At 38.7% G+C, this 12,307-nt stretch overlaps 1 protein-coding gene across 11 annotated transcripts in view; it reads right to left on the bottom strand.

The window, feature by feature from the left end:
- Positions 1-12,307, bottom strand: part of GRID2 (glutamate ionotropic receptor delta type subunit 2) — a 1,103,852-nt gene that overhangs the window by 864,915 nt on the left and 226,630 nt on the right. The window lies entirely within an intron of this gene.

The following is a 12,307-nucleotide window of genomic DNA, read 5'->3' as shown; positions in this document are numbered from 1 at the left end:
AAAATATATTTGTAGACCCGCATTGCTGACAGTCAAAGAATTGGATTATATATAAAGACACAGGAAGATGTTTCTGAAGATCTTCATAAAATATAGAAATAGCATCAAAAAAGAAAAAAAGATGTTGGTCACCTCCAAGGCTTTCCAGACAATAAAGATGTTAAGAAGCAAACAACTTTTACCAAAGAACTTTAGTAAAGTCAACAAATATTGACAAAATTGAAATTGAAAGTGAAAACATTGTCTGAATTATATTTCCAAGCTTGTTACCATCATAAATATGGTTTGCTATCTTTTCTAGCCATGTCCTAAAACAGTGTCTATCATAATTCATAGAAGTTTGAAAATCCAGTGTGTATACACACACTTCTGTAACATGATTATGCTGACAATAAGTGATACAAGAAGAGACAAGAGAATTATTTAGGTGTGTATTAATGTACTATTAGTTTAAGCAGCGGATGGCATATCACCACCAGCAAAAAGTGTTTTAAAAGCAATAGCTTCTATTGATGTCTAGGGACTTGTAAAATTTGCTAATTGTCCCAATAATGAAAGTTATGAAAATGTTATGTTTTAGCATATTACAGAATTGCTATAAATCAATATAATTCTGTATACTATATCTTTCAAATTCCTACTGATACCTCCTTTCTCAGAGACAAATTGTTTTCACATGTGCCACAACAAAAGATACAAACAGAAAGATAAGATGATAGTGTTCAAAGATCTACTGCCCTATTTGTGAATTAATATGGTAAAGGCCCCAATTCAGCAAAGCACTTAAACCTGTTCTCTACTTTAAAGTAGTCTTTACGTTGATTTAGAAAAGCAATCAGTCAATGGGGCATAAGCATGTTTCTGGAGGCTTTGGAGAATGCCAAACGACTTAAGTATGTGTGTTGTTTTGTTGAATCGACACTTGAAAGTCCATTCTCTTCTAAAATTCAGGCCATCAGTGGTGATGTTCTACCACACGAAGATAGATAGGATATTGTCTTGTGCTGTATCAAGTGTATTTAGACCCATACAAAGGGCTAAGTTCTGTCCTCTGAGAGATGTACTCAACTCCTAACAATGGATGTTGTACACACAAGTATAGAATCTGGCTCAGCACGCAATAAAACCTCATGTCCTAGATGCAATTACAAAGAAATAGGATGAAGACGATGATAAAGGAGGGGTAGAAGTTTTTGGAAAAAGATGACAGCCAAGTGTCAACTTGCCTCTTTCTTAGTCTATAGCCATTTTCTTCCTTCTTTCCACTCTCATTTCAGTGTATTTAGTTAAGACTACCTTACTAAAATACTGAAAACGATTACACTGATCAGTGTTCATTCATCTATATTATTCATTAAAAAGTGTAAGCTGTAAATGCTGTGAAGTAGACTTGCATGTAAATGATAAGCATATGACCATGTGGGTGTTTAATGTATTTCATTGCTTACTACAGTTACCCTTGGCTGGTGACTAGGGAAAAATTAAGTCTTTCTGGGGCAGCAAATGATAAGGTAAAAATTACTTTCCACAATACCTCAGCCATCCAAGTTACATTATATTGGAGCCCTCGCGTAGTTATATAAAGGTTCAGTAAATGGCTTCACGTGTCGGTAGAAACTCTGCAGGCTCTCTCAAGGACTAACCCTGTTTTAGGGTAAATGTTCCACAGGAACAGAGAAGAGAATACACTGTTTAGACACTTCCCCTATTTCATACACCTCCATAGCAAAGAAGCTATGGAGCCATCAACTCCTTCCTGACACACATAATTGTAAGATAAGGTCCAGGATCTTCTACTTAATGAGTTTACATACAGTATTCAAAAGCAGGGGAAAAAGGGTTAAATTGGCATTAAGCCAGCTGTTGGTACAGATTCTAAATATAGGTCTACACTGCAGCTGGTAGGTGTAAATCCCAGCACAGGTAGACGTGCTTGAGCTAGCATGCTAAAAATAGTGTGCCCATGGCACCATGGGCTAGGTGCCCGAGCATGGATTCAGGGGCTCGATGGAATTGTACTTGGGTGGCTAACCCAAGCAGCCACCCATACTCCTGCTCTGGGAAATACACCTCCCAGCTGCAGTATAAGGTCTTGATTCAGAAGAAAGCCTTTCAGCAAATAGTTAGGTCCCATTCATGTATGCTGGTGCCCTCATCCAATTACATAAATATCCAAATAAATAAATGGTCTTGTGACAGATTCTGCAGACATTTTGTGGCTATTCACAAAGTCAATGGGACTTAAACACATGCTGTAAAGTTAATCATATGCTTATTTGTGCTCCTGAATAGATGTCTTCATAGGCAAAAGCCTTAAAATATTTAAAATAAATTTTAAAAAATTACTAAGAGTCATATTTGCCCTCTAAGCATGCAGACATGTATTTTTCATAGTGTTCTGTAAATTTTGGTATCCATCTACAGGCATTTGCTTATTGACTCAAAGGTGTACGAAGTACCGTAGTTAGTTGCCAAAAATGGAAGCAACAGGTACACTCTACCTGGAGGAGGTTATAGGGATTGCTTTATTTAGACCTATTTAGAAGGAAGTGGATTGACAATTTGCTTCAAATGAGTCCCTGGTCCAGATCAAGCCCCAAGTGAACTATGCGCAAATCATACTTTTCACTTATGGCATACAGTACCTACCACAATTCCCTCCATGTTCCACTCAGGAGCCTTAACCAACCATGCTATTGTTCAATCTTCCACAATGCTATTTTCTACTACAAAACCAAAATTTCAAAATGATTATTTTATTTCTTTGAGGAAAACAGGTTTAAAATGGTGTAGTAATCACAAAGGCTAAAGTCACACTGACACTAACTGTAGAATTTACATTGGACTTTTATAGTAGAAATTTCTTTAAAAAATACATGTGCAAGGTTGGAAACTTCTAATATGATTAGCATTTTAATAAAACACTGACTCCTTTCCAAATATGTCCTTGCAACAACTCTGTGGAACAAAGTAAGTTTTTACTAAATATCAATTTATGAAAGAATTCTCCAGTATGGTATGGTATAGTATACGAGGACTACTTGATAGGGAACATGGCTAAAATACAATTAATTTCCACACCTAAGGGAATGAAATTCATAATTCACAACAATCTCCAGAGAAATTCATCATTAGCGAAACTAACCTGTATAGCATTATTGTGCTCTATGACATATACATTGTCTGTGTGTCTGTGTGTGTGTAATAAAATTATGGTTTATATTGGCATTACAGTAGTGTCTTGGGGCCCCAAACAGAGATCAGCACACCAGTAAGGTAGGCACCTCACAAATAGATTGTCAGGTATATTTACGAAGGCCAATGACTTTCCCTAAACAACATTGACTTGATATGAACCAACTCCCATCAACAACATTACTTTGATCTAACAGGTTCCAACCTGGTGGGAGTACCCCCAACACCAGGGTATGATCATTGAATACATTGCCTAATCAGTTGGTAGCTGCCATGAGGGTGGTGCCAACTATTACATTCTTAGGCCTGTCTATGAATATACATCACTGGTTGGCTGTTGATTGACTGTTACAATTGACCTATGATTTCTGTGGAGAGTACTTCAAGAAAAAGACATCTGGTTGGGGTGCTTATTCATTTAAGGAGAATACCTTGGGGGAAACCCCTGGAGTGCTGGCTAAATCTGCATCTGCTAAATCTCTAGTTTTATGTTTGCTAAGGTACCCAAAAGCTTGCCGGCATAGATGCCTTAAATCTTTAATTATAGTAATATTATTTAAGTATGTCTCAATTTGCACAGCACTCTTAAAACCATGACCAATATGTAACAATAAATTCAACAGCACCATGTAATATGGGAAAATGTTTCTTGAGCACTTGTGAAGTCAGAGTTGATATGGGTTCAGAAAAGTTTGGTCACCACAGTATATAAAAAGCAAAAGTAGTTGCTTGCATGAGAATCTGTATTTCTAAAGGCACTCAGAGATGCTCTCTGTACATCAATTTAGGAGACCATCACAGTTTAAAAAAAATCCTGATTCAACAGCTTTTGTTTAGAACCATCTTCTAGAAACACTTATCTGAAGTCTATTGCAGAGCCTGTTTCATTAAGTCCATAAAGTAAGGTGGCAATCTGGGGAAGGAGACACTGTCAGCCCTGTCAAAATTGCTGTCCTCTATTTCGAGGTGAGGCGGGGGGGATGAGGGGCTAGTTTAAAACATGGCTGTAAAAATTAATGCTGAGCTAAATTTTTGAAATTTAGCACACCCATTTTAAACAAAATTCCATTGGCTATTTCCAAGTTATTGATAAGTAAGGGCAAGATTAAATTGGAAAAAAAAAGAGTGGCTGCATAAAGCAAGCTCACAACTGTTGACATTTTTGTGAGGTTTCCCCAATGGTAGCACTTCTAGCTCCTTTTACGAGCTACATCACTTCAACACTGATAGAATGCAATTATTGTGGCAGAATGCAATTGTCTCTCTATATCTTTATTCATTTCCTGGCCTCTTGAGAGACAGATATAACCCCTAAGAAGGGGCCTCTGGAATATCTAGTATTGTTTCCCAGGTTGTTGCATGCTCTCCGTATCAGAGCACAGAGATGCAACGGTGAATTACATAAACTATTCATTTTGACTGTGTCTGCTCCACGTGAATATCCACACAATAACTGAAGACCCCAAAGTCATATTTGATTATGCACTGAGGAGTCTCTTTTGTTGGACCAAAGTCCTGATGAACTCTTTAGAAAGAATGTTCCAGGGATATGACCCCCAGCAGCACCAACATCCTTCTGACGAGATTTTCAGGTCAGGTATGGGATTTATTGATGGAGTCTCCAGGGTTAGTTCCTTTTTCTGGTGTTGAATGAGCATCATCTCAGGAAAAGCACCTTTGATGGAATGGGACACCCATGAAGATTTTACTTTATGCACCTTTAAAAGCTTAAAATAAAATAGATGCACTTAGATCAGTACAAGTAAAAAGCTACCACAGAAACTTCCCAAGAGACAAGTTGCAAACTGTTACTCAAGATAATGAAACTATGAAATGGGAAATGAAAAATGTAAAAGCACTCTCTAGTGCTGTAATTAAAGAAGATATAACTACAGATAAAAATGGAAACTAGAGGTGAACATCCACTCTAAAAATGGACAGGTTCAAGGAAATCGGGAGAGAGCTGAAATCACGGGTCCTACAACCATCTCATAGTTGTGAGGCCATTTTCAAAATAAAATTTCATCAACTTTTACTGGTTTTCAGCGCACTTCAGGTTCCCCAAAATCTGTTTATGGGCAAGTGATGGTCACCCTACCCACTAAGCCACAGTTTTGCAAACTGTCACGATTTTATTGTGAGTCCCACAATATTTGATTTTTCTTAAAGCCCCAGCTCTTGGAGTCCTCTGATTATGTGAGAATCAACTTTAATTTGAGAAACGAAAGTTTCTAGCTTTCATGATTGAAAGATGACAGAAAAACTTGAAAACATGAACCCTAGAGGCTCATAAGATAAATAAAAAGCAACCAACATATAATTATCTTTGAAGATTTCATGGTTTTGGGCAGGCTAACTCATGATTTGTGAATAGCTGGAGTTTCCAATACTGAAATCAAGTGAAAGACTGGAGGTAGCACTATGGTCACACCAGCTGAAATTTGGAGCAGGGAAGAAATGCCTGCCTACTTCCCCTTATATTTATAGCCAGACATAGCCCCTCACCCCCGCCATTTGCTCTTTCGAGTGCAGTCGGCACCGTTTCCTGTTATGCTGTTACAAAGCCACAAACAGCAGAAGCTCCCCAATGATGTTAGAGGCTTGCTTAAAGCTGCATTGCTCTATATTACCAATTGTATTCATGCAATTAATGTAAGGAATGAGAGACAGTGTGAGTGAGTGATGGCCAAGGGCAAAACAAAGAAGCAAATATCGCCTTTTATGGAACCATGGTATTGTCTTGGTGAATCTCAAGACTGGCGGCCAGGTGGGGTACCAACAAGGAAATGCAACAGCATGCTAAACTCGGGACCGGACCAAGAGCAGTAGAGCCCTCCTGTGGATCTGAAGGGACTTTGGGGACTCCGGTCGCCTAGAGGTCGATCTCTGGGCAGCTGTCGCCTCATCACCTCAGCCACCTGTGAAACTGAAACCAGCATCTGCGTCTGCAGCCTGCCAACATGAATGTGTTGTGTGTTAGAGTATAACTGCCCAAGTAAGGGATGCCAATAAATCAACCCTCAGTGCTGCTCTAGTTCTATCTTTGTTTGTGGTTATTTCTTTGCTGATTGTCAGGACAGGCAACAACATTATGCCTATATGCACATGGTGTAAGTAATCCAAGACAGAATTGAGCTCATAGTTCCTGAAGTATTACTGCAAATCACACACACATCACCAGCAATTGCAAATATTTCCATTAGCATCTGCCTTTGGAATAGGGCAGTTTTTGTTTTGTTTTTTCAATTCAAATACATTTTTCCTCTCAAGCTCTTCTCTGTTTTAAAATTCTGCACAGAAAGTGGATTTTTCTTCAATATTAACACATCATTTTGCATCACAATACTGTTTTTGATAATAGAAGCCAGCAAACCTGGAATGAAATTGAAGAGCAATGAACAAATGCAATCTCAGAAAAGGTTTGAACTCAAACTGAACATACACCAGTTAATAAACAGCACTAGCAAAGCTGAGAAGTTTGAGCACCCAGTGCAACTGACAGAAGAGTTAACGCTCCATGAAATTTGTGGATTTAATCAGAGAAACACAGAAGAAATACTCTTATCACATTCCATCTAGCCCCAAAATGCCAGAGCAGATGTATACATCAGGTCATAATTTCTAACTATAAAACTTCCTAGAATAAAAACCTGTATGTGACCTTCACATATATTGCTGCCCTACAAACCTCTGCTACTCTACAGCTGAAACACATTTAGTTATGACTCAATACCTTATTTACTTCACTGACCACAAGCAGCTTTTGAAAAACATTATGAAGGCTTGAGTTGGTGTCTATATATGTATTCCTGTGACTAACCTGAAACATTTTTAATTTTCAAAATCTGTATGCATAGGGTTTTAGTATCACTAATGTTTGTCAAATTGGATTTTAAGCATCCTAAATCAAACCTACTAGCAATGCAGTAGTTTGTTATACAGCCTACAGAAGGAGAGTCTATACCAGGGGTAGGCAACCTATGGCATGCGTGCCGAAGGTGGCACACAAGCTGATTTTCAGTGGCACTCACACTGCCTAGGTCCTGGCCAACGGTCTGGGGGACTCTGCATTTTAATGTAATTTTAAATGAAACTTCATAAACATTTTAAAAACCTTATTTACTTTACATACAACAATAGTTTAGTTATATATTATAGACTTATAGAAAGAGACCTTCTAAAAACGTTTTTAAAAAGTTTAGAACTTTGTCGGTTTTCAGAAAAATTCACTCTTAAGTATACTTTAGAACTCAGCTCCTTTTAAAGTCCTACCCCACATCTAGTGCAAATACAATGAAGAAATATCACCATGAACCAAAGTCTCACAGGAAGGGAACCTATTTATACCATCAGCAATCTGGTGTCTTAATTCATTGTGTTTGACATAGCTTAAAATGTGAGGTTTCCATCACGAGAGGACTGGAGAGCCATACTCTCTTGCCTTGTTGCTACAGAGATAATAATAGGTGTGGTGCCACAGCATAAAAGGTCATATGCATTATTCTTTCTGGCCTCCTCATGAACACAACATACTTCAGCAACCATAATCAAGGAGAGATGATCATCATAGGCCTGGTCTACACTACGACTTTAGGTCAAATTTAGCAGCGTTACCTCGATTTAAGCCTGGACCCATCCACACAACAAAGCCCCTTTTTTTTCTTTTTTTAAAACTTAAAGGGCTCTTTAAATCGATTTCTTTACTCCACCTCCGACGAGGGGATTAGTGCTGAAATCGGCCTTGCCGGGTCGAATTTGGGATAGTGTGGAGGCAATTCGACAGGAGTGGCCTCCAGGAGCTAACCCAGAGTGCTCCATTGTGACCACTCTGGACAGCGCTCTCAACTCAGATGCACTGGCCAGGTAGACAGGAAAAGGCCCGCGAACTTTTGAATTTCATTTCCTGTTTGGCCAGCGTGTTTGCAGAGCTCATCAGCATGATGTGCACGTTGCCGGGGCACATTGCCCAGCCCATACTTTGTGAGAAGTCTATGACCATGTCCCTCTCGTCACTGCGCTGCTGTCGCCTTCTTGCCTGGTTTTGCACGAAACATTTGTCTGCCATTACTCTGATGGAGGGAGGGGCGACTGACGACACGGCTTACAGGGAATTAAAAATCAACAAAAGGGGTGGCTTTGCATCAAGGAGAAACACAAACAACTGTCACACAGAATGGCCCCCTCCAGGATTGAACTCAAACCCCTGGGTTTAGCAGGCTTTTGATTTCACAAAACAAATCGGGTCTATTTCTTGTTTTGATCCATCTATCTTTTACATCTTAGGCTGGCAGCAGACAGAGCAGTATGACTGCAAGACATCGTCATCTCCTGGGTGCTCAGCAGAAGATGAGAATGACCCGGCTGAGTCACTCCCATGTCTGCTCAGGCACCCCTGACCATTCTCAGCAAGGTCGGCTAAAAGAGCACCCAGGAATACAACGACAATGGCTACCAATCATAATGCACCGTCTGCTGCAAAAGGCAATGAGCTGTTGCTGTGTAGCAATGCAGTCCCACGTCTGCCAGCACCCAGGAGACATACGATGAGCTGGGCGGGCTCCATGCTTGGAGCAGTATGGCGTCTGCTCAGGTAACCCAGGAAAAAAGTCGCAAAACAATTGTCTGCCATTGTTTTCACGGAGGGAGGGAGGGAGAGGGGGGCCTGACAACATGTACCCAGAACCACCCGTGACACGCATTGGAATCTCAACCCAGAATCCCAATGGGCAGCGGAGACTGCGGAATAGCTACTCACAGCTACCCACACTGCAATGCTCCGGAAGTCGACGTTAGCCTAGGTACTATGGACGCAGTCCGCCGACTTAATGCACTTAGAACATTTTGTGTCAGGACACACAATTGACTGTATAAAAACGATTTCTAAAAAAAGACGTCTACAAATTCAACCTAATTTCATAGTGTAGACATACCCTTAGTTTACTACTGTCTGTAAAATAGACAGAGGATAACAACGTACCAATGTTGTGTTTCTCAGAACCGTATATCCGGAACAAACACTATGATGACACACTTACAGATGTTTAGACAGACTGCAGTTTGAATAAACATTCCTATGTTGATAATTTTACATATGGAGATTCAAACTCACTGTGGGACTGCCCACACTGTGGGACTGCCCACACTGAGATAATGCATTTTAACTATTGTGTCCCTACATTAGAATTTACATCAAAGCGAGAACCTTTCCTTAATTTTAATAAAACCAATTTCATTTCGTATTTCAATGATCTATAATACATGTGTATTGTACCTGAGGGCACCTCCATTGGACCATTAGTAGAAGGCAACTCACTCACAGTTTATCTGGGATAAAACGATTCAGCTTTACAGTGCAATATTATCAGAACTTTTAATAAGACACCCTAAGATACAAATGGAAGGAGTCTCAGAGCACCATAATAACATAAGAAAGCATATTCAAAGGATGACTATTTGGTACAGTACAAATGTAGAGTCTGAAATAAATAAGCTTTGTCTATAAAGCTAGATGTAAAACATCTGAGGGCTGATGTGCACATTAGTTATGAGTGCCATGCTAATTAGAAATATTACATGCTGTCCATCAGTGAGTCGCAGAAATGCAAGAGACATTTGTCAATTTTTCTGCGTGAGAGTGTTTTGTTTTGTCAGAGCTTTAACTCAGTCATGTTTTATTCCAAACCCCAAATCTGCTAAGAAGATTCACTATTTTAGTGAACTAGGGCCATGTTTTGAGCAAAACAGGGTCAACTGAACGTTATTATGGACCTAGGGTTATCAACATGTAGGGCAATTTACAGAACATGTATACAAAGGCTGTAATCCTTGCAGCTTTTACATTCTAACTCAAAGTCGTCAAAAGTATGAGAAAGCGTCTCATTAACCAAACCTAGGCAAACTTCAGGGAATTGAGCTTAGCATTGCTTTGGGGTTCATTAAAACCAGAAAATGCAGGGAGCTCAGATTCCCACTCTGTACAACTAACACTGATGTGAATCTGATGTAACAACTAGAATGGAGTCACATTGGTGTAAAACTGGTAGAACAGAAGGAAAAACTAAGCTCAAACCCCATAGGCACCAAAGCCAGACTTCTGTGCAGATCTGCTATGGTTTTTACAAGCAGATACAGCAACACTGTAAATACAAAATATACATAGATATATATCAAGCCCAAAATGCTATCATACACACCCACACACACGTGGATTATCTGTGTACGTTTTACTGTCAGTGTAGTCTCAGACTTTCTTCAAAGGAAAGACTCATGAACGATGTGGCAAGAGGTCCTATCCGTACACTGAGCATGGAGGAAGAAATTTTTATTAAGAACTGGGCAAGGGAGGGATGTATATGTAGGAAAGGGAAGTCAGATAGACCAGATGCAGAGAAAGCCTTTAGTAAAGTGATGATGTGCAATTCAAACTAGTTAAGTGGAGATGCATCAATTGTTCAATATGATTTAACCTTGAGTTAATAAAAGAATCGTAGATTGGTAGCTCAAGCAGGTTTCTAGTACTATCGATATTGAAGGAATGGAACTTGAAAAACTTTCACAGAGCTACAAACAACCATTAACCCGTCTCCCGCCCTGCCCCCCCACCACACAGTTACTATAACCCAAGAAACAAAATATGGGCAGTTTAAGTCCAACAATTATAGATAAATGAGGCTCTGGTAGCAGAATAGACCTTTCTGTTTGGCTCTTTCCAATCACAGATTTACAGAAAATAGGTTTCTTGTTAGCAAATGTTTTCTTGAGAGTGATCTCAATGTTTTAGACATTATCCCACCCACATGATTACTTAAAGATTATTTCATTTTAGTTCACATCTATTCCACTCAGATTTCAAATTTAAAACAGACATTTTCCAAGAGTGAAAAACACAATTGCTGCACGAAAGTGAGCAATTCAGCATCAAACCATAAATAATTAACTGTTTATTTTGACACACACAACTTTTAGGCATTCATGCTTTTTAAATGTAAGAGTTTAAGCAGCTCTTCAACAGTCAGAGCTTAAAAAAATATATTTCCATGAAATCTGTCATCCTGATGTTATGGTTGATGGTGTTTATTGTCAGATATAAGTAAGCATCATCAACTAGTTGTATCCATCCTGAACCTATGACAGCACAGTTTACATGCTGACAATGTAAACGCAACAGTGACCTGGAAAAAGCTGACCTCCTCACACTACGCTGAATTTGAACGCACCTTTCAGTTTTTTCTCAGATCTTAATCCACACTATTTTCAAAATATAATAGCTCAGTCTTGTTCACAGCATTACATACTAATACTGCTACCTATGTGGGTTCTGACCACTCCCTGCAAAATGTAGTAAAATGCCAAATTGCTGAATTTTAGAGAGGTTGCTGGTGAAAAACATCAGGTAATACCAGTAATCTTTTACTGACATGATCTTGATTTTACCCATTGAAGTCAATGGGAGTTTTGCCACTAATTTTAATAGAAGCAGTACCAGTAGTGTATTAATTGTTGGCAAATTAACTACTGTACATAGCAAATTACACATGCCATACTTCGTGTGTTACTATGTAGTAACTAACAAGAATATAGAAAATCAACATGCATTCATTTCTGTCTTCAAAACAAAAAAAAGTATGTGGTAAATTACATTTATACTTGTACTGCTAAATTGTATTTTTCCTAGCATATGCAGTAGTGTAAATATATTATACAGCAAGGGTATATTTACTAAATAAACTCTTTTTTGAATTATATAATTAAGAGTCTCTCTACAATAAACATATGCTCTGCATTTCAAGAATGAGTTATCTTGTTTCTTGCTCTGACATAAGAAATAAATGCTCATGAAATACAAGTTTATAGTTAGAAGCTCTTCACATAGGTGCCTTATCAGCCAACATTTTCGGTCACACCAATGATTTATTAATCCTGTTCCAAAAGACTTGAAAATATTGAAGTCTGGTACCAACTGTGTGTGTCATCTTAGCCTACTAGCAACACACATTTTTGTATTTAACCATATGAGACCAACAAAGAATAGCAGACATTGATTATATTTCACACAAGTTAACCTTCAAGTCAAGAAAGTATCTCCAAAGCTTTGTATAAAAGAGGTAACTTT

Source organism: Mauremys mutica, chromosome 5 (genome assembly GCF_020497125.1).
Source record: "Mauremys mutica isolate MM-2020 ecotype Southern chromosome 5, ASM2049712v1, whole genome shotgun sequence".
NCBI lineage: Eukaryota > Metazoa > Chordata > Testudines > Geoemydidae > Mauremys > Mauremys mutica.
This window is presented reverse-complemented; position numbering and strand designations above follow the sequence as displayed.